This window comes from Pinus tabuliformis, chromosome 4_2, assembly GCF_031772625.1.
Source record: "Pinus tabuliformis cultivar Carrire ecotype Pingquan chromosome 4_2, CPIR1, whole genome shotgun sequence".
In the NCBI taxonomy this organism is placed as follows: domain Eukaryota; kingdom Viridiplantae; phylum Streptophyta; class Pinopsida; order Pinales; family Pinaceae; genus Pinus; species Pinus tabuliformis.
In genome coordinates, this window is record NC_142304.1 from 672,122,438 (window position 1) to 672,141,539 (window position 19,102).

General features: G+C 35.4%; 1 pseudogene; it reads left to right on the plus strand.

Annotated features, from left to right (window-relative positions):
* The first annotated feature begins 7,881 nt into the window (after positions 1-7,881).
* On the plus strand, positions 7,882-9,646 carry LOC149171218 (mitogen-activated protein kinase kinase kinase 20 pseudogene; annotated as a pseudogene).
* Positions 9,647-19,102: the final 9,456 nt, after the last annotated feature.

Consider the following 19,102-nt stretch of genomic DNA (forward strand, 5'->3'; position numbering starts at 1 on the left):
TTTTGGGCAGCTTTGACTTGGGTTCCTAAAGGGACTCTGGACAAGATAAGAAGGATCTGCAGCAGATTTCTTTGGTCCGGCTCAAAGGAGGACTCGATACTTCCTTGGGTCGCATGGGAGAAAGTGGCGAGGCCAAAAGAATGGGGAGGATGGGGAATCAAAAATCTCTCTGATTTTAGCCTCTCCTTGGCTGCCAAATCTGGTTGGAGAATCATCAACACGGAAAACCTTTGGACGAGAGTGGTGAAGCGGAAATATATAGACCTTGTCCCTCTTGAAGAATGGATCAGGAATCCAAATAAGAAAGGAAGGAATGTTTCGGTGGTATGGAAAGCTACTACAGAGGCTTTTAAAGTTATTGAACAAGGTTTGGCTTGGCAGGTAGGTAATGGAGAGAATCTGAGAATAGGAAAGGATCCGTGGGTCGGTTGCAATGGAAATTTCGCTCTTTCCCCAGGACTGGTCAGACATCTTGAATCCAAGGGCATTCTTTTTCTAAATCAGGTTGAGAAAATCGGTCAATCCACAATCTGGGGGCAAGCGTGGAAAACAGGAGAAGAACTAGATCTCAGACCTTTCTGGTGGAACGAGTGGAAGGCATTTACTCAAGAACTCTCCAGAACAAATGTAAGACTGAAAGGCAGTCCAGATCAATTGGTATGGGCTCATGCGGAATCCGGAGCTTACTCTCCAAAGTTCGGTTATAAATTTTTAATGTCAAAGAAAGGATGGGAAGAACCGGAATGGTGGGCCAAATTGTTATGGAAACTCAAATGCCCAAAAAAAGCCAGGCTATTCTTTTGGTGTATCCTCAAAAGGAAGATTCCAACATGGGACATTCTCCAATCCAGATATAAGCATGGCCCGGGGAGATGCCCCTTATGTAAAGCTGACTCTGAGACTATAAGACATCTGTTTTTAGAATGCCCTTCTGTCAAAAAGATATGGGGGGAGGTCCAAAATCTTATTCAAAAACCGTTAAATTGGGAAGGGGAAAATTTATCTGATGTTTGGGAAAAGTGGTGGCGGCAGTATTCAGAGGGGAATTTATGGAATCTACCCCCCATCATTTGTTGGGGAGTCTGGATTGCAAGGAACAGGTGCATTTTTTCAGACAAGGAAACCCCAACTGAAATAACTGCACTTCAATGTACTGCAATTCTCTCAAATATTCCAGAATCAGAGGAGGCAAGGAACCCCAAACAAATAAGAGAAGAACAAATCAAAGCAGGGGTCCCATGGGCCTATTTTGATGGGGCTTCTCAGAACAATTCAGCAGGAGCAGGGATGATCATTCACCTAAATGAAAACCAAATTTTAAAAGCTTCAGTGGGTCTAGGATCCGGATCAAACAACTTTGCTGAATTATCCGCCTTAAAGCTCCTTCTTTGCTGGCTTATTCACAGGAACATCTTCACAGTTCAGATCTTTGGGGACTCTTTAAATGTTGTAAAATGGGTTAATGGACAAAGTAGATGTCAAAATTATATGATGAGACCTTTATTAGAAGAAATTCTGAATCTAAAGATTTCATTTAATGTTTTTTCACTTTGCCATATATACAGGGAACGGAATGAAGCAGCAGACAAGCTTTCTAAGGAAGGTTTACAACAAAATATGGGCAGCTGGCGAATAACAGAGGAAGATTATGGTCAGATCTGTGTATCGGATCAGCCTCCCTATGCATAGTCTTTTTTGTTTTTGTCTGATGATATATATATACTACCAAAACTGTTGTAACTGGTTGTGAGTACAGCTGCCTTTTGGCAAACTGTTGATATTTTTCTGATTTTCATGGTATCTATTTCCAAATTTGGGTTGTTTTCCTCATTGAGGAGACCCAGGAGTAGATACGTGACTTAGAACATTGTTCAGTTTTGGTTTATATGGGCTGATTTTAGTGATTATCTGGAAATGGGAGCTGTTTGGCCCAGGTTCCAGAGCCTTCTTTTCCCAGCTTTTGTACAGAAAAGGTAGTCTCTTTTCTGGAGTAGCTTTATGATCTGATCATACAGCAAACTGAATGCATTTGCATATACTATGTAACTTTTTATCGATCATGAATAAAAAGTTCGATTTTTTCTTTGGAAAAAAAAGTTACTAGGTACTAAATGTAAATAATTACAATGAACAACTCCACTATGATCCTAATTAATTACTTTTATTATTATTATTATTAATTTTTTAAACTAAAGTTACAAAACATTGTACTGAAAAACTTGTAACAAAGATAAAAACAAGCATATAAAGAGCATTGATATAGCGTTTGATACAAAATGACCTCTTTTTATAAACCACATTAGAGAGTTTGTTCATGTTTATTATTATAAGATTTTGGTTATTTTTGCAAGGAAATTGCTTAATAAAATTACCTAGTATTCCAATTCCTTAAAAACATTAAAACTAATAGGACATATGATGGTTGGTTGTATCCTCCTAACCAATACTAGAATAGAGAGAATTATGGTGGTTGACGTCCATGCAATCTTTCATTTGGTGTATAGTCTCCTCCTCTTTGAAGCCTTCTTGGATGGAGGTTATAGACCCCATATTATTTGAGGATATGGAGTGGGAATATTTACTAAGGTTAGTGTCGAGGTTCCTTTGCATGATGCACTATACTTCCAAAACATCTAATTTCTAGCATTATTGTACCAAAAGATTCATAATTGTTTCATTTTGAGTTATACATTAATATTCATTCTCATGAACTTTAGAGGTCATTGAGAATAGGGAGCTTCTATTGCATTGAATTGAGTCTTTGTTGCTTTGGAGGGTTCTCCTAATTTCTAGATAATCCTTTTGATCCATAATTTTTATGCCCAAATCAATGATAGTTGAGGTTGATAGTGTCAAATGGGAGCTAAGTTGACCAAAACTAATTCCATCACATTGGGAAGGTTTTCTCTTTTAGAAACGTGGAAATAGGATAGAAAACACACTATTATTCCATAAATTACAGTGACCTAAATTGAAGTTACCAACACATCAAATCCCAAATGCAATTAGAAGACATATCCCAAATATTTAGAAAATAGAGTGCATAAAAACAAATGATGGATAAAGAGTCAAGGAAAAGAGTTCTTCAAAACTTAGGAGAAGAGATAGACTCTGCCTAAGAATCTCATTTTAAACCAAGTCTAAAACCTAGAGGAAAATTCCAAATACCAAAACGCAAATGTGTTTTAGAAGGTCAAGCACTTTATCAAATATCCATTAAATTTATTTTAAGATGAAATTTATATATCAAAATTCCTTAACATACAAGATTAGAGAAGGCTCTTAATTTAAGGGACCTTCTATAGTCACTGTGAGCTATAGTTTCATATTCTCAATGATAAGCCATAAAAACAAAATCAATTCTTTAGACAAAGATTAATTCCCACATGTAGGTGAGAGGGTTCCATGTCCTAACATATCCCCACATTTGAATACTGTAATGATAAATGATGGAGCATGTGTGAATTAATAAATATATGGCATGGCTTGGAATTTCAAGCCTTAATTACATAGGGGATATAACAATATAGCCTCACCCCATTTTCTTTTATGGCCCGTGGACTTCAAAAAGTGGCTTCATTGGCTAGAATATTCACAATTGAGTTCTCTGAGCACTTGAATGAACAAAACCTTTATTTGATTATTAACCTCCTCATGATTATTAACCTCCTCATTAACGTGAAAAATGATTAGAGCAAGCTTATTGTCCATAGTGTTGATCTTACAATGAAATTTAGAGTAAGCTTATTGTCCATAGAGTTGATTTTACAATCATTAATTTGACGATAATACTTAGCCTTCGGGAGCAATTAAATATTTGATATTAGCTTCCTTGGCAAGCAGGAACCCTTAAAGAAGATCACGGGCCTCAATTATGTTGTTTGTGGGTTATCCTAGGCCAAAAGAAAAAGTTGTTTATGTTTTTCCTTTGGGATCCAAAATGTTCCCCTATACTTTTCACCTCTATTTTTATTGTTAATATATTTATACCAAAAAAAAAAGAAAATTGCAAAAAATCACATATTAGTTTTAAAATACATTTATTATTATTTATTTTAATCGGAATGGGAATCTATGAAGAATTGGTAACTCCAAAAGATTGGTTGTCACCATTACAACATATATGATTATTTTGTAAATATCATAAATGAGCTCCAAGGACTTGAACTTACCTAGTGGGGAAACAAATTATTCACCAAATCACTCAAGATAAGATCTTAATTAAATTTAATATTTTTATCAATAAACTAATTTTTAACTATTGATCTTCCTTATTAAATATTTCTTTTTAATTAAAAAATTATACATAAAGATACAGTAATAAGTACAATGTATTTGTCACATGAAAAATGCCTTGGCCCTCTCATTCTACAGCCTAGTATGGGGATGTGTAAGTTTGTTCGTCCATCCTTTCCCCTTTAAAATAAAAATAAAAGTTATCTAAATAGAAAAATAATGTCAGCTATAATTAAAAAAATGAATATGTTTTAAAGTAGTTAGAAGTAATAGAAATGTGTGAGTAAAATGTTTAAATCTTATAATTTTGTTGTTGATCAAATATTATAATACTAATTAATATTGGCATGTACTTAAAAATATGTTAATATTAAAAAATCATTTTAATTTGTGTCATAAAATGTTTCAATGTAATACAATTTAAACAATGAAAAATAACACATTGTATTTTACACAAAATATGTTAACAATAAAAAACCATTTTAATTTGGGTCATAAAATGTTTCAATGTAATACAATTTAAACAATTAAAAATAACACATTGTATTTTACACTTTAAAGAAGTTTGTGCTTGAAGAAATTTGATCTGTCTCGGTTCATGTTAGATTTGTACTTAAGATGGATCTATACTTGTTCTACAACCCAGTATGAGGGGATATGTAAGTATGTTTGTCTGTTCGTGGAGTTGACATGTGTCCCTTTAAAATAAAAATAAAAATTATGCTCTAAATAAAAAATAATGTCGGCTATAATAAACAATTTGAACATGTGTCTGCTTGGGGTAGCTCAAGTGGCAATGGCCATGGAATGAAGTCTCACCGAACCGAAGATCTTGGGTTTGAATCTTGTGCTACCCTCCCCTCGTAGCGGGGTGAATAATGGACATGTAAAACTTGAAAATCGGAGAGTCCTACCAAGCTTACAAAAAAATGAAAAACAATTTGAGCATCTATGTTAACTAATTTATACCCATATCAACTTCATATATATTTATAGACAAAAAAAAATGTTGTACATAAAAAATATTCAATGTAGTTTATCAATAAAATATTTTAATACCAATTAATATTGATATATACTTAAAAATATATTAATAAAAAAAAACCATTTTAATTCGTGTTGATAAAATATTTCTATATATATAATGCAAAATATTTGAACACCAATTATGTATATATTATATCATTTAAAAAAATCTATATATATCATAAAAAATAAATTTTTATGATTAAAATTTTTTTTCGAATCCTATATATATTTTATATAACATTTAAAAAAAATAAATAATTATATTTTGCACTCTAAAAATTTTCACACTAAAAACGTTTTGATTCCTCTAAAGTCATATTAAATCTTTACTTCAAATAAATCTATACTAATATTTACACCACATCGACGAAACAAAAATTATGTCACTAAAACCCTAGATGACAATGGCAATGGCAATGACCGATGGTGGTGTACTCGTAATGTACACGTTTAAATAACTCCATTTTCCAAAGGAAAAATGCCTTGGCTCATATTTACACAACATCGACCATACAAAATTTTGTCATTAAAACCCTATATGACAATAGCAGTGACCTACTCATAATGGACAATAAACTTGAAATAACTCAAGTGTCCAAGAATAAGTGGAAAAAGGAAGGACACGTGTCCTCGATTCAATTTTAAAATGAAGATTTTATTATTTAAATTCTGATACCTTTTACGTGTTTAAACTAAAAGAAAATCTCATTCTGTAGGATATTTTAATATTAAAAATATTAATATAAAAATAAGTTTGTGCGTGGCGAACACATTTTGAAGTGGAAGTGGAATCCTTGTCGAATACATTTTGAAATGGAATAACTTGTGGAATACGTTTTGAAGTTGGGAAAACGTTTGTCTAACGTCAAATTGAAAGCCTAGCTAATCCACTAACCCTAACTTTACGTTGCCTTTTCTACGTCACATATTACGGATTGTATCATTTTTTATTATTAGCTTGGTTCTTGGAATGATTAAAGCTCATAATTTAAGTTACTTTATTTCATTAAACACGTTTACGTTATGCATTAAATTCAATTTGCATTTAGTGGTCACACGCTAAATCACACCTAACGATAACGATTGAACGTATTAATTTATTTTTTCCATATAATATCAAGTTCATTCCTTATTCTTATTGTGTTCCAATCTGATTTTTGGATCATACCATGCAATTTCCCTACGTCAGATTCATTTTTAAACCTTATCCACTCCCAATCTGATTTTTAAAATTAAATAATTACTAATAACGACTGGTGATGTCAATACGACACTGATATTTTTATTACTAAAATAAGTGATATTTAGTTTGTTTTTCCATAATTTGATTTTCATACTTAATCCAAAAAGCGACGAAAATATCCAACCACATGTTCTGGAAAGTCTCGCCATGAAATACCATGGAAGCAATCTCCCACTTGGCCGACACCATCAAAATATTTAGTTACGATACGCATTTGTGACCCCTCCCTAAGGGGTATTATGGTGGGCGCGGGGGGTGATACGCCGACCGACCCCTGTAAAAGGGTGTTGACACATGTCGTAACGAATATTTTGTGGATTCTGGGAATTGCAGTTGGAGGCCACCTGGAACCAAGAGAAGGAAGAAGAAGATATACCTACCTGGTAGCTATTAAAGGTAAGTACCCGTAGCTTGGTTCTTGGAATGATTAAAGTCATAATTTAAGTTACTTTATTTCATTAAACACGTTCACGTTATGCATTAAATTCAATTTGCATTTAGTGATCACACGCCAAATCACACCTAACGATAAAGATTAAACGTATTAATTTTTTATTTTTTTTCCATATAATATCAAGTTCATTACTTAATCTTATTGTGTTCCAATCTGATTTTTGGATCATACCATGCAATTTCCCTATGTCAGATTCATTTTTAAACCTTATCCACCCCAATCTGATTTTTAGAATTAAATAATTAATAATAACGACGGGTGATGTCAATACGCAACTGATATTTATACTAAAATAAGTGATATTTAGTTTGTTTTTCCCTAATGTGATTTTCATACTTAATCCAAAAAGCGACGAAAATATCCAACCATATGTTCTGGAAAGTCTCACCATGAAATACCATGGAAGCAATCTCGCACTTGGCCGACACCATCAAAATATTTGGTTACGACACGCATTTTTGACCCCTCGCTAAGGGGTATTATGCTGGGGGAGGTGATACTCCGACCGACCCCTGTAAAAGGGTGTTGACACCTGTCGTAACGAATATTTTGTGGATTCTGGGAATTGCAGTTGGAGGCCAACTGGAACCAAGAGAAGTAAGAAGAAGATATACCTACCAAGTAGCTATTCGAACCAAATCTTTACAGAGGCAAGTACCCGACCTGAAATTCAGGCACGTTTACAAAGTCATGAATAAAAGAACACGTGCGCTGCCGAACAAAAACGATTTTACACGCACCGTCGAGGTGTTCGAGTGCGCTTACGTGTCTTTGACACTACTCATGGTCGCCTCGAAAAAAATTCGAACAGCTCCAAATCGTCGGCAGGAAAACTTGACGGCTACGACAGAAAGAAAGAAAAACACCGCCAGCGTGTCACTGCGGAGTTCCTCAGGCTCCCATTCCCACGGGGCCTTTATAACCTCGATGCAACGGCAACATGCCGAAGAATCCGAGCGATTAAAGAGGAGACGATTCTGTATGTATTGAATTGAGAGGGGATGGGGATTGAACTCGTGATCGGGAGAATACAGGAAAGGGGATGGGTGAGAGGCGCCATAATTGGGGCTGGAGCTTCTGGGACAGTTAGCCTCGCTATGAACAGCTCTAATGGCGAACTCTTTGCAGCCAAATCCGCAGCTGGTTTTAGTATGGCTTTGGACAATGAGTACCAGATTTTGCAGGGTCTGGATTCTCCATACATCGTTCGCTGCCTGGGGCGAGCTTCCAGCGTTGAGAACGGTGCAGAGGTGAACAATTTGTTCATGGAGTACATGCCAGGTGGCAGCTTAGCGGATCTGCTGAGTAAGTTTGGAGGACGGTTGGACGAATCCGTGATCAGGGCTTATACTCGTGGCATCGTACATGGAATCCATTACCTCCACAGGCAAGGAATTGTGCACTGTGATATCAAGGGGAAGAATGTTCTTGTGGGTGCCAATGGTGTAAAGCTTGCCGATTTTGGTTCAGCCAAGAGGTTTGGCGATGAGGATAAGGGCCAGGAGGCCATGAAATTGAGGGGGACACCTCAGTGGATGGCTCCAGAGGTGGTGAACCAGCTAGAGCAGGGGCCTGCTTCTGATATTTGGTCTCTCGGCTGCACTGTACTTGAGATGACCACTGGTAGGCCTCCATGGAGCCATGTTTCCAGTCCCCTCGCTGCGATGTTTCGGATTGGATGTACAGAGGAGCTGCCTGATTTGCCTGCATCGCTTTCACTTCAGATCCGGGATTTTCTAGAGAAATGCTTTCAGAGGGAGCCCAAGAAGAGGTGGACCAGTGCAGAGCTTTTGAACCATCCTTTCCTAAATGAGCACTGCTCTGCTATTGATGCAGAGAAGGCCATTAGGGGTCCAGAATCCCCAACTAGTCATTTGGAGTTTAGGAATCAAGTATGGGATTCCTACTCTTCTCAAGCTACTTCAATTCTATCACTCAGCATCCCAAGCCCTGCTGAGCAATGCAATGGGGAGGTGAATACATCAGTTGAGCAATGCACTAGGCCTTCTCCCCGGGACAGAGTAATGGCACTGGCCACAGCCTGTAAATTTGAAGATGTTGCTCACAGGCCTAATTGGATCACAAGCCCTCATGGTCAGTGGATTGTTGTGAAATCTTCCAAAGAAAACTCTGCAACTTCAGGTAAACATTTGTCAAAATCAGATCTCAGCAATAGCTCCTCCATCCATGAGCTTGAATTCACAAAAGAACCCTTTAGTGCCCTCTTGGAAGCTGTCAACTGGGAAAAGTTGCAGCCCAGATCTGAACTAGTTGAATGCTTGGATGCTGCGGCCTCTGTTTCACAGCATGAACATCAATCATCTTACAGCACTTTTGCTGAGACTCTGCATCATGACTTGCTTTCAACAACGGTAGCATTCAATTTGATTGATGAAGCTTGGGACATGTATAGAAATTCATCTCAGACCATTCCTTGTAGCAATCCTGGAGTTTTTAACATATCAGAAGTAGGAAAAACATTTTATGCCTTTGATGATAAATGGACCTCTGGCACTTGGGGAGGAGCAAATTTCTGCCCCTGTTGTAATAGTATGTACAGTACACAATTTTGCCATATAAGTCTGAGAAAGGGGCAATTGAACATTAACTGCAGAGCAGATACTTACTCTTGTAATTTTTATTCAAAATTAATTCCAATTGTTTTTATTCGACTCCATATATGATTTCATGGCTAGTGATTTTACTTGCAATCCTGTTTGGCGCAAATCCTTGTCAAAATGTTTCCTTTTTGTTTTTTGCAAAACTATATCCAAGTTTTCTGTGCCAAATGACATTTTTACTCTTTTGCTAACTCGTTAACTCAAAGATAAAGATGTCGGTTCAGAACCTAATGCTTGGGAGATGTCGGTTCAGAACCTAATGCTTAATGCCTCCCAGGGGACTTGTCACAGTCATATGAATGGTTAAGAGTATGAGTTTTAAATATAGAAAGACCGATTCCGGGGCAGAGTTATGTATTGACTTTACAACAAGAAGAAAAGAAGAAGAGTATATATGTATGAAAAATATATATATATTAGGTAATAATTTGAATAATGTGAAGACTAGTATTTTAGATGGTTGGGTGAGTTTAATTTATAGATAAAATAATTTTTTTACTTAAAGAAATCACTACTAAATTTTAACTTAAAATTATCCAAAAATTTTAAGTTAAAATTATCCAAAAAAATAAGTTAAAATTATCCAAAAATTTTAAGTTAAAATTATCCAAAAAAATAATGGTGAAACCTGTAAATTAGACTATATCTTTATTTTAATAAAAGAAAACCCACCCATGCTTCTTCCATTTCTATCAATAAAGGACTTTTTACAACCTTTATACAATGTTTGGTTTAGTTGACTATTACAATAATAGAGCATTATTGCAATTACTTTAAATAAATAAAGGACTTTTTACAACTTATGTACAATCTTTGGTTTAATTGACTATTGCAATGATAAAATATTATTAGACATGGGATGATACTTGTTGTAGTCCTTTGTAAGAAGTGAAGATCCAATAAGCATGAAAAATGGAGGAAGACAAACAAATTTGTTTACATTGAGCATGAAGAGTGGAGGAAGACAAACAAATTTGTTTACGGAAGTCTAAACATTGGTCGAGAGACGATTAATTATGAGAGATATGATAATTGAATTGTTTTAAGATTAGGGGCGCTTTTATCAATGGGAACTTTATTTAGTGTGATTTTCATTAAATTTGGAATTTTAATCCTAGTTTCTTTTAGAATTAGAATTATAATACGGGTTTTTGTGTATTAAGGTTTTGTTTTTTAGTGGAGTAATATCAATGTTAATCAAAAAATCAATGAAAACCTTGACGGCTTGTTTGGTTGGATTATTGTGAGAGTTGGTTATAGAAAAGGTGTTTTGTTGGATTATTGTGAAAGTTGGTTATAGAAAAGGTGTTTTTGTTGTTTATCAAATATCTTAAAATTCACTTTGATGGTATAGGTGTTAGGTGTTTTAAGGATTTTAGTATTAGGTGTTAGGTGTTTTAAGGATTTTAGTATTAGGGATTTTATGTGTTATTAGCAAGGGGTGATAAGAGTTTTACTGGTGCCGGGGTGATAAGAGTTTTACGGGTTATAGCACCAGGATCAAATAGTTTTTTAGATGTTATAATGTAGAGATCATATCTATTATTAGTAGAGGAATCGTAGAGTTTTAGGGGTTTTTAGTAGATATAAATTACAAGTGTTATTATTATATGGAATAAAAGGGTTATCAAGAAGGGAATCAGATATGTGTTAAGGGTTATATCAGGAGAATCATAAGAGTTTTAGGGACCACACATCTTATTAAAGTGGGGAGTAAAAACTTATTTGTTTGTGTTCATTTAAATGTAAGTTAAAATTTAATTGTATGTTAGAATAAAAAATTAATGTCTTTACTTACATTTAAATGTCATAAATAATAACTAATACATTATTGATTAGTTAATAATTATTAGTTATTAATAAATGTGTTAGATAAATGTATTTTTACTATGAAATGAACTTATTTTGTCGGATGTATTTGTACAACATTTGATTTGTGTATAATGAATATGCATGTTGCGTTATTTTGCATTTTTTCAACAACAATTGCAATGGAAAACTGCACTAATTTACAACAACTATACCTTCATTAACATTGGTGATTTCAATATTGACATATATTTAAATGACTATAGAAGAAAGCAAATAATGGGATACATGGAGTTAGAGAAATTGCATTAGATAACAAACAAATTCAATCCAAGCGAAAATTATAATTGACCATATTTGGAAAATATTTCCTAAAGAGCATTGTGAAATCAATATATTTGGTGCATATTAGGCTAATCATGATATAATTCACACTACACTACACTCTTTGTGAGTTCCATGGCAAATATAATTTCAGATACAATTGCATTTTACTACTCACAAAATTTTAAAGTCGATTATGAAAGATCACTTGCTATTGAGCTACCTCATACTCAATTTGTTCATGACCTAAAAAAATATTGGACTTGTATTTCTGAATTGTTCTTGAAACAAGTTTTTATAAAATATATAAATTTAATTTTCGATTCTAAAGAAAGAAGTAAAGAAAGTGGTAAAAGCACCATGGTTGTAGATTTTATGGAGGATTGAATACTAGCTTATCACTACATTTTTCTATGCTTATGAAATGGCCAAATTTTCCATGGTATTAATTCGACATATTCTCCTTTTATTTAATGTTTGGCTATATTTTAGTTATGGTTTTTAATATTTATTCGTGCAACACATACATGGTCTAGTAATGCACACACTATTTAGTTGCAGTTATCAATTCTTTTCCATTTTCCAATTTATTAGTAGGTTTCAAACACATAAATTTTATCTATACAAACTCTAGAATTATTCAAATCCTAGTTTGTTGGAGTTGGTTGGAGACTATGTGGAGCTATAAAACACTGAGTATTTGATTTGTTTGCGAAATCACTCAGTGATTGTGAGCAAGAGGAATATAACAATAACTATAGAGATCATTATCAATTATTGGTTTGAATAATTTCTATGTTGAAGTTGTGGTTTGAATTGATTTATAATTTTATGGTTAACCTCATAAAGAATCTACTAATGAAAGTGTGGTTTAAATTGATTTAAAAAATTTATGATTAATCTCATAAGACTCATGTGCTTATGATGTAGTTGAATTACTAAACTGTCTAGTAAAGATATATTGGATTGATTACAAAACAAGGTGATATCACATGATAATATCAAAGCAATGCAACATAAGCATAATGGAGCTAATGAACTTTGGGACTAGGCCATTGTTGTGACACTAGAACCTATGATATGTATTGATTTCCATGAGGTAAGACATGAAAAATTTGTTGTGTTATTAAAGAAAGGTAGAGGGATGCCTTGGTTGTGAAGACTATTCCTGTGTGAGGAACCCTTGCCAAGGGATGGATCGACCAAGGGACTGATGAAGCAGAGAAGGGGATGCATAAACTTGGAAGGTGTGTGACTCTATGAAAGTGGAAACTTGAGTGAATTAGTTTTCAAAGAATCATGAGCATACTCACAGGGATCAGACATGCATTGGGTGTGTCCTAGGAAGGAATGAGCTAAATTTGTTCCCTAAATAAGCCCTAAGCACAGTGAATGACATGGATGGATATGACAATTTAGGACATGGGAAATGTTGTTGAGATAAAGAGTTGTAAATATAGAGCTTGATTTTTGTTGACGTCCTCTATTTTTCATAACATCGAGGACAATGTTCCTTTTAGGGTATGAGGTTTGTAACATCCCCTATTCTACCCCTGCTTATTGTAAGGATGATTATGATTATAACACCAATATGGAAGGAACGTGATTGGTTGGACCTCTAATTAAACATATGTTCATTGTCATTTAAAAATTAATTAATTAATTAACACCACTAAAGGTTAGATAGCCTTATAGATCCTTGGCCTAAGGGAAACTCGCTTTCTCACCTATTCGATCTAAAGTCAATTTAATTCATGAAGCCTACTAGCCCGCTTCTCTTGCTTAGAAATCCACAACCCATACCGGTTGAATAAATGCTGAGTTTTCTTGTATACTCAGTGGGTCAGTTGTTTGACATGTGTTATGTGATATGATTAATGAGTGTTACAAAGTGAAGAAGTGGAAACGACACCCTCACCTAAAATATTGAGGAGGTGGTGTAACAGACTGAACTCCCTCCTAATAGACGAAGGGACATGATTGGACTGGGTGGTAAAAATGGACAAGTGGTGCTTATTCAGAGAGATCCCTATCACAAATTGAGAAAGGATGAATTCAAGATCTAATTCAATCTCTCATACTCGTAGGAAAAGAAGGAAAGAATGAAAAATAAGCACATAGAGACATTAGAAAAATAGAAGAAGGGTGTGTTGGACGCTAAGAGATTATGAGTACTCAGCCTTAACTAGCTTGTATTCCCCTATTTTCTGATGCTTTTCTATTGAACTAATGGCTTACTCTCTGTGACTTGGGTGATCATCTATGTGGCTATGTTTTATGACCATTCAATTCTATTTAAATGTGGGTGGCTTGTGTGAACTTAAATGAGTGAATAAAACACTAAGTGATGGTTGTTGAGCTGGTGAAGCGCGGGAACAATGGACTCCATCTCCTGAAATATTCTTCATCCATTGGTGTGAACCCTTTCTCTGTGTAAGAATTCCCTTAGACCTGGGATCAGACTGAGGGGTGGTTAGCTGCAAGAAAGATTGTAATGTAGCTAGCCTATGGTTGGGTGGAGATTGAATGTCCCTCCTTCAATTGCCAACCATTTCAAATATTCAGATAAGTATTCTTGGTTATTCATGGATTACAAGTTATGTTATGTCTTATTATGCTTATGGCTAATGATTAATCTTGTGTTATTTATGTAAGGGTTCTTGACTCACAATTTAATCACGATTTACCAACTAACTTGTATATCTATGGTGATTATGAGTTACTTGAATTATGTGGATGCAACCTTTTTAGTCATCTACAGGTTGTCTGATATGTCCCTGACTGGTGATCTAAAATCACTCTAGGCTAATTTGTAATTTCATAAGTTTTAGTCATCTTTGTATATTTATAAGTTTGGGAAGCTCATTGAAATAATGTGATATCCCCTGGTTAAACATTTATCTCAATGTAAATAATTGTAATTATGTTAATTGGTTAAGAGAGGGACACAGATTCCATTGCTTGAGGAAGGAGATTGCTTGGGGAATTGGTTGTTTTAAATAGAAGGCATGGGATAGCTAAGAAGATTAAATGAGTTGATTATGCATTAAATTTCAGTGAAGAAATGAGGACAATTCTAGGTGTAATTTAGCCCCAAGTACAAGCAAGGAGAGGACAAAATTTATCGACGGGCATGGGTTGCGCTATCATGCAGTTGACTATTGTGTGATCATGGGGGTAGGAAGGCCAGTTGGTCCATTCAAAGAAAAAAGGTAGACCTAGATAAATTGATTTCCTTTCATACATGCACTCTCATACATTTTTGGTGCACACATAGAGGCATATGCAGTGAAGAAAGTGTTCAGAGCTACAGTGGAAGAGCGCAGAGTTGAAAGAAGAGAAAAGTGGTCTCTGTCATTGGACTAACTGGGAGCACTAGCTAAGGAATCCACTGAGAGAGCCTTGCTAGGAAAAATATTACAAAGAGTGGAGGCTTGCCGAAGGCTCAAGAAACCACCTGAAGCTTGGGATTGAAAAACCTACTGTATTGGGAAGAATCACTCGGGTGCATGTGAGGCTAGTGAACATCTAGGAGTTGCCTTGGGGGTTGAAGATCTAGTGCTTGTCTCACTGATGAACTACCTGGGGAGGTGATTTCTTCCACCAATTAGTAGTTTATCTACTAATGAAACTTCCTTAGTGTGGACTCTCTTCTCCTAAAAGTGAGTTGAATTCTCTGTATTGTTATATCCTGGCATGGATGTTCATAATGTATGAAAATTTTGAGAGGACCGAGGGAACTTTTTACGTAGCTGGCGGATGAAGGCAGAGAGGCCTAAAGACATCATGTTTCATTTGTTGTTTGGGTTGAAGCTCCCTCTTAAATCACTCTAACTCAAGCTTTGGAATATGGCTCGGGGGTGACAACTACAAGTAATTATGGTTGTAGCTTTTCCATGGTTGCATGGAGAGTTGTATTCCTGATCTTAGTTGCCAACTCTAGTGTTGATTCCAGATAAGTGTTTGTAAATGCATTCCTAATAATCATTGAGTTCATGTTGCGCTGTTAAATTGGGGTTATGTTCATTGTATGAATGGATCATGGTTCACTATGAATGGAATGGTAAAATTGTAATGAATGTGTGCCTTGATGTTGTAATGTTGCATTAATGTTATTTATGCAAGAAACACACATATCTAATAACAGGTGCTAGTGTTGTATGCACTGAGTAATGTCATTGTATGTGGTATGAGCATTGAATGTTCAACTTTGTTGGTTTCAAGCCTGTAGTAATGTTTATTTGATGACTATTTGTGTGGATATTTTCCTGAAAACTTAATCGCCCTGAATGTGATGTCTATAGGATTGTTATAATGTTACTCATGTGCATGATTGTATGGTTTGTGTTTATGATCAAACTAAAAAAGGGGGATTACCTATTTGTTTATGGAATGTTGATTTCCATGTGACCTTCTTGGGGCATGGTATGCTTTCGGGTTGCCTTTATAATCTTTATTATGCTTATTTATTCTGTAGAAGAGACATGCAGATCTTTGGAATGATATCGACCTGCTTCCTACAAATCATTAATATTCAGAGCTACCATAGATCTTTAAGATGTTGAATGGGTAAGTCTATGTACTACATTGTGCATTTTGGTCATCAGGAACCCATGAAAGGTAATTGTGTTGTAATCTCGGGAGGGATAGCACCAGTGTGTGCTTCATAAGACTTTGATGGTCATGGTTGACTTATGTCAGAAGTCCAACTGCTTGCATAATCACCATAGCTAAGCCATGGTCGAGTACCATCGCAAAAGCCTCATAGTGCAGAGCAGCGGAAAGATCTTATCTCTTACCTGAGCCTCATAACATTATCCCTTGATTGTTATGGGATTTATTGGTATGATTGTAGGTTAGTTGATGGTTAGGTTGTTAGCCCATACCACTGCAACACATAACCATGAGTGAAGCTAGCATCTCTAATGACTGAGAATGATCGAGAAAGATCAATGGCTTGGAAGGAGCCCGGGGTGATGAGTCCTAGAGGTCATGACCCTAGAAGTTCATAATGAAATGCAAAAAAGGGAATCTCAAGATGACTTAGCGAATCCATCGACCTAGAAGAAGTCAGGGTGAGTTGAAGCCCTCGCATTAGTCGGCGGGAGAGTAAAAAACCATGTGGGATAAATATCACATTGTCGGAAAGCTTGCGTCAAGGCTTGCTTAGATGGAAAATGGTTGTGGAAAATGATGGGAAATTTTCCATTCCAAAATTTGTCATCTATATTATAACCATGCGCAACACTTAAGGAAGGGCCGAGATGAATTAGAATTGAGGTGTCATAGTAGAAGTGGGCCTAGGTGTGTTGTTATCACTGCATGTTGTGAGAGAATGCGTGGATTGGGGTAGCCGAAGCAATTAAGTAAAAAGGGGATAGCCAATTGAAATGTGTGAGTAGCACAGGGGGGGACCCTTCTGATACATGTAATCCTAGTGGTTGGTCCCTGGTAATTCAAAGGTGAATCATATTTCAAAAGGAGACGGATGACATAATGCTTGGAAATGGTGGTGTACACATGATCTCGATTATCCTTCTATTGGTGTAGCGCAGACCCACCATACAAGTTAGCCTGGAAGGTCGTCCCCATAGCAACTTCCAAAAGTTTAAGTGAAAGGCACTAGATAAAAAAACTTGGGGAACGTGAATATTGTCATCAGCTAAAGGTCCATCAATTAGCATATATATATATATGTGCACATGTCAATGTGAAGACCCAGACCATCTATCTATCTATATATATATATATATATATATATATATATATATATATATATATATATATATATATATATATACATATATATATATATATATATATATATATATATATATATATATATATATCTATACGTGCACATGTAAATGTGAAGACCCAGACCATGAACGGGTCAGAAGCTAATGCCTCAATGCCAAGTGGCATCAGGAGGTTGGTTGGGACAATGACGTGGGCACCTCATGGCAGGGTGATGAAGTGGTGTTGTTTGATTATCTCACTTGCAAATGACCATAACTCTAGATCCAAATGTTTTATTGAGATAAAATTTATATCTTTGGAACCATATTGATGAGATAGATGCAACGGTGATGTACATATGAGGCTTTAAGCTAGTCTAAAAGATCAATAATGTCTATTCAAAGTGGTGAATAGTTTGAATAGATTGAGATTTTTAGACCCCATTTTCATAACGACACCTTGGATCTTGGTCAGCATAGTAACCACCTCCTTTTAACTGGTGTTTTGGTTAGGATTAGGAGTGGGTGTGTTATAGAGTGGTATCAAAGCATCTAGGTTTGACACTTGCACTGAATGGGCTCTATCATGGGAAAGTGACAACCAAATTCCTGCATAATGGGTTTCTTAATGATTTTTAGCAAATTAACTAAACTAATGTTTAGGTGTTAAAAGTTGGTCTATGATTAATTGATTGTATGTATCATTTAATTATGTATCATATTACTACATGTGTCTGATTTTGGCATCTTGAAGGTCTGGATGGTATATTGTTGTGACCATGGGTGCTTGTTATGTGCGTAGTTATATAGGACCACCTACATGGGTTGTGCATAATTGTTCAAATGGTGTAATTTTACGCACTTGGAATAGGTATGGATGTGAATAATTACATGGCATGAGGGATTTTGGAAATTCCTTGGAAATTCTTGTGTTGCTTGTATTGCACATTGTCCTACTGATTGTATAGGCATTTGTGTACATGCATTAGATGGGGAATTCCATGGCTCATTTAACTTAAGGTGTGCTATAGAAAGTTAGGCAATAAGTAAATGTTTGTCAGCAGGCACAGATCTTGTGATGCATTCTCCTTATCAATGTGAACAATTTAAGAATATGATGTATGCTAATGTGACATGTAGTGTCCTAACTGACTCTATGGAGTTGCAGGTGTTATAAATGTTGACCATAATAACGAGGCCAAATATTTCTAAAGCATTTTAACAGTTGATGAAAAATGATAATGATGGTCTCAGTGAAGAGGTTGAATATAATTACTTTGTTAGTATGGATCACAGAAGGAATCCTAACCTTGCAATTGCATGATGATTGTTGTGATGGATGTGTGTATATATATATTGAGAGCAAGCTTATGTAAATGTTCAGTTGGTTGTGATATATATAGCTGATAACAATCCTAGGGATGTGTGAACAACTACAGGTCTATGTGTTGACTTAACATGGTAAGATGAACAATGGTATATGTATTTTTATTTCATTAATGAACTAATAGCTAAGTGTGTGTGGAAACACATGGGAGGAATAGAAGACTTGAGGGCTCAATTAAGGGAATTGGAAACTGAGCTTAAAATCTACAAGGTAGAGATAAAGAAACTTAATAGACAATAGTACGAATTGGCCTAGTGGAGT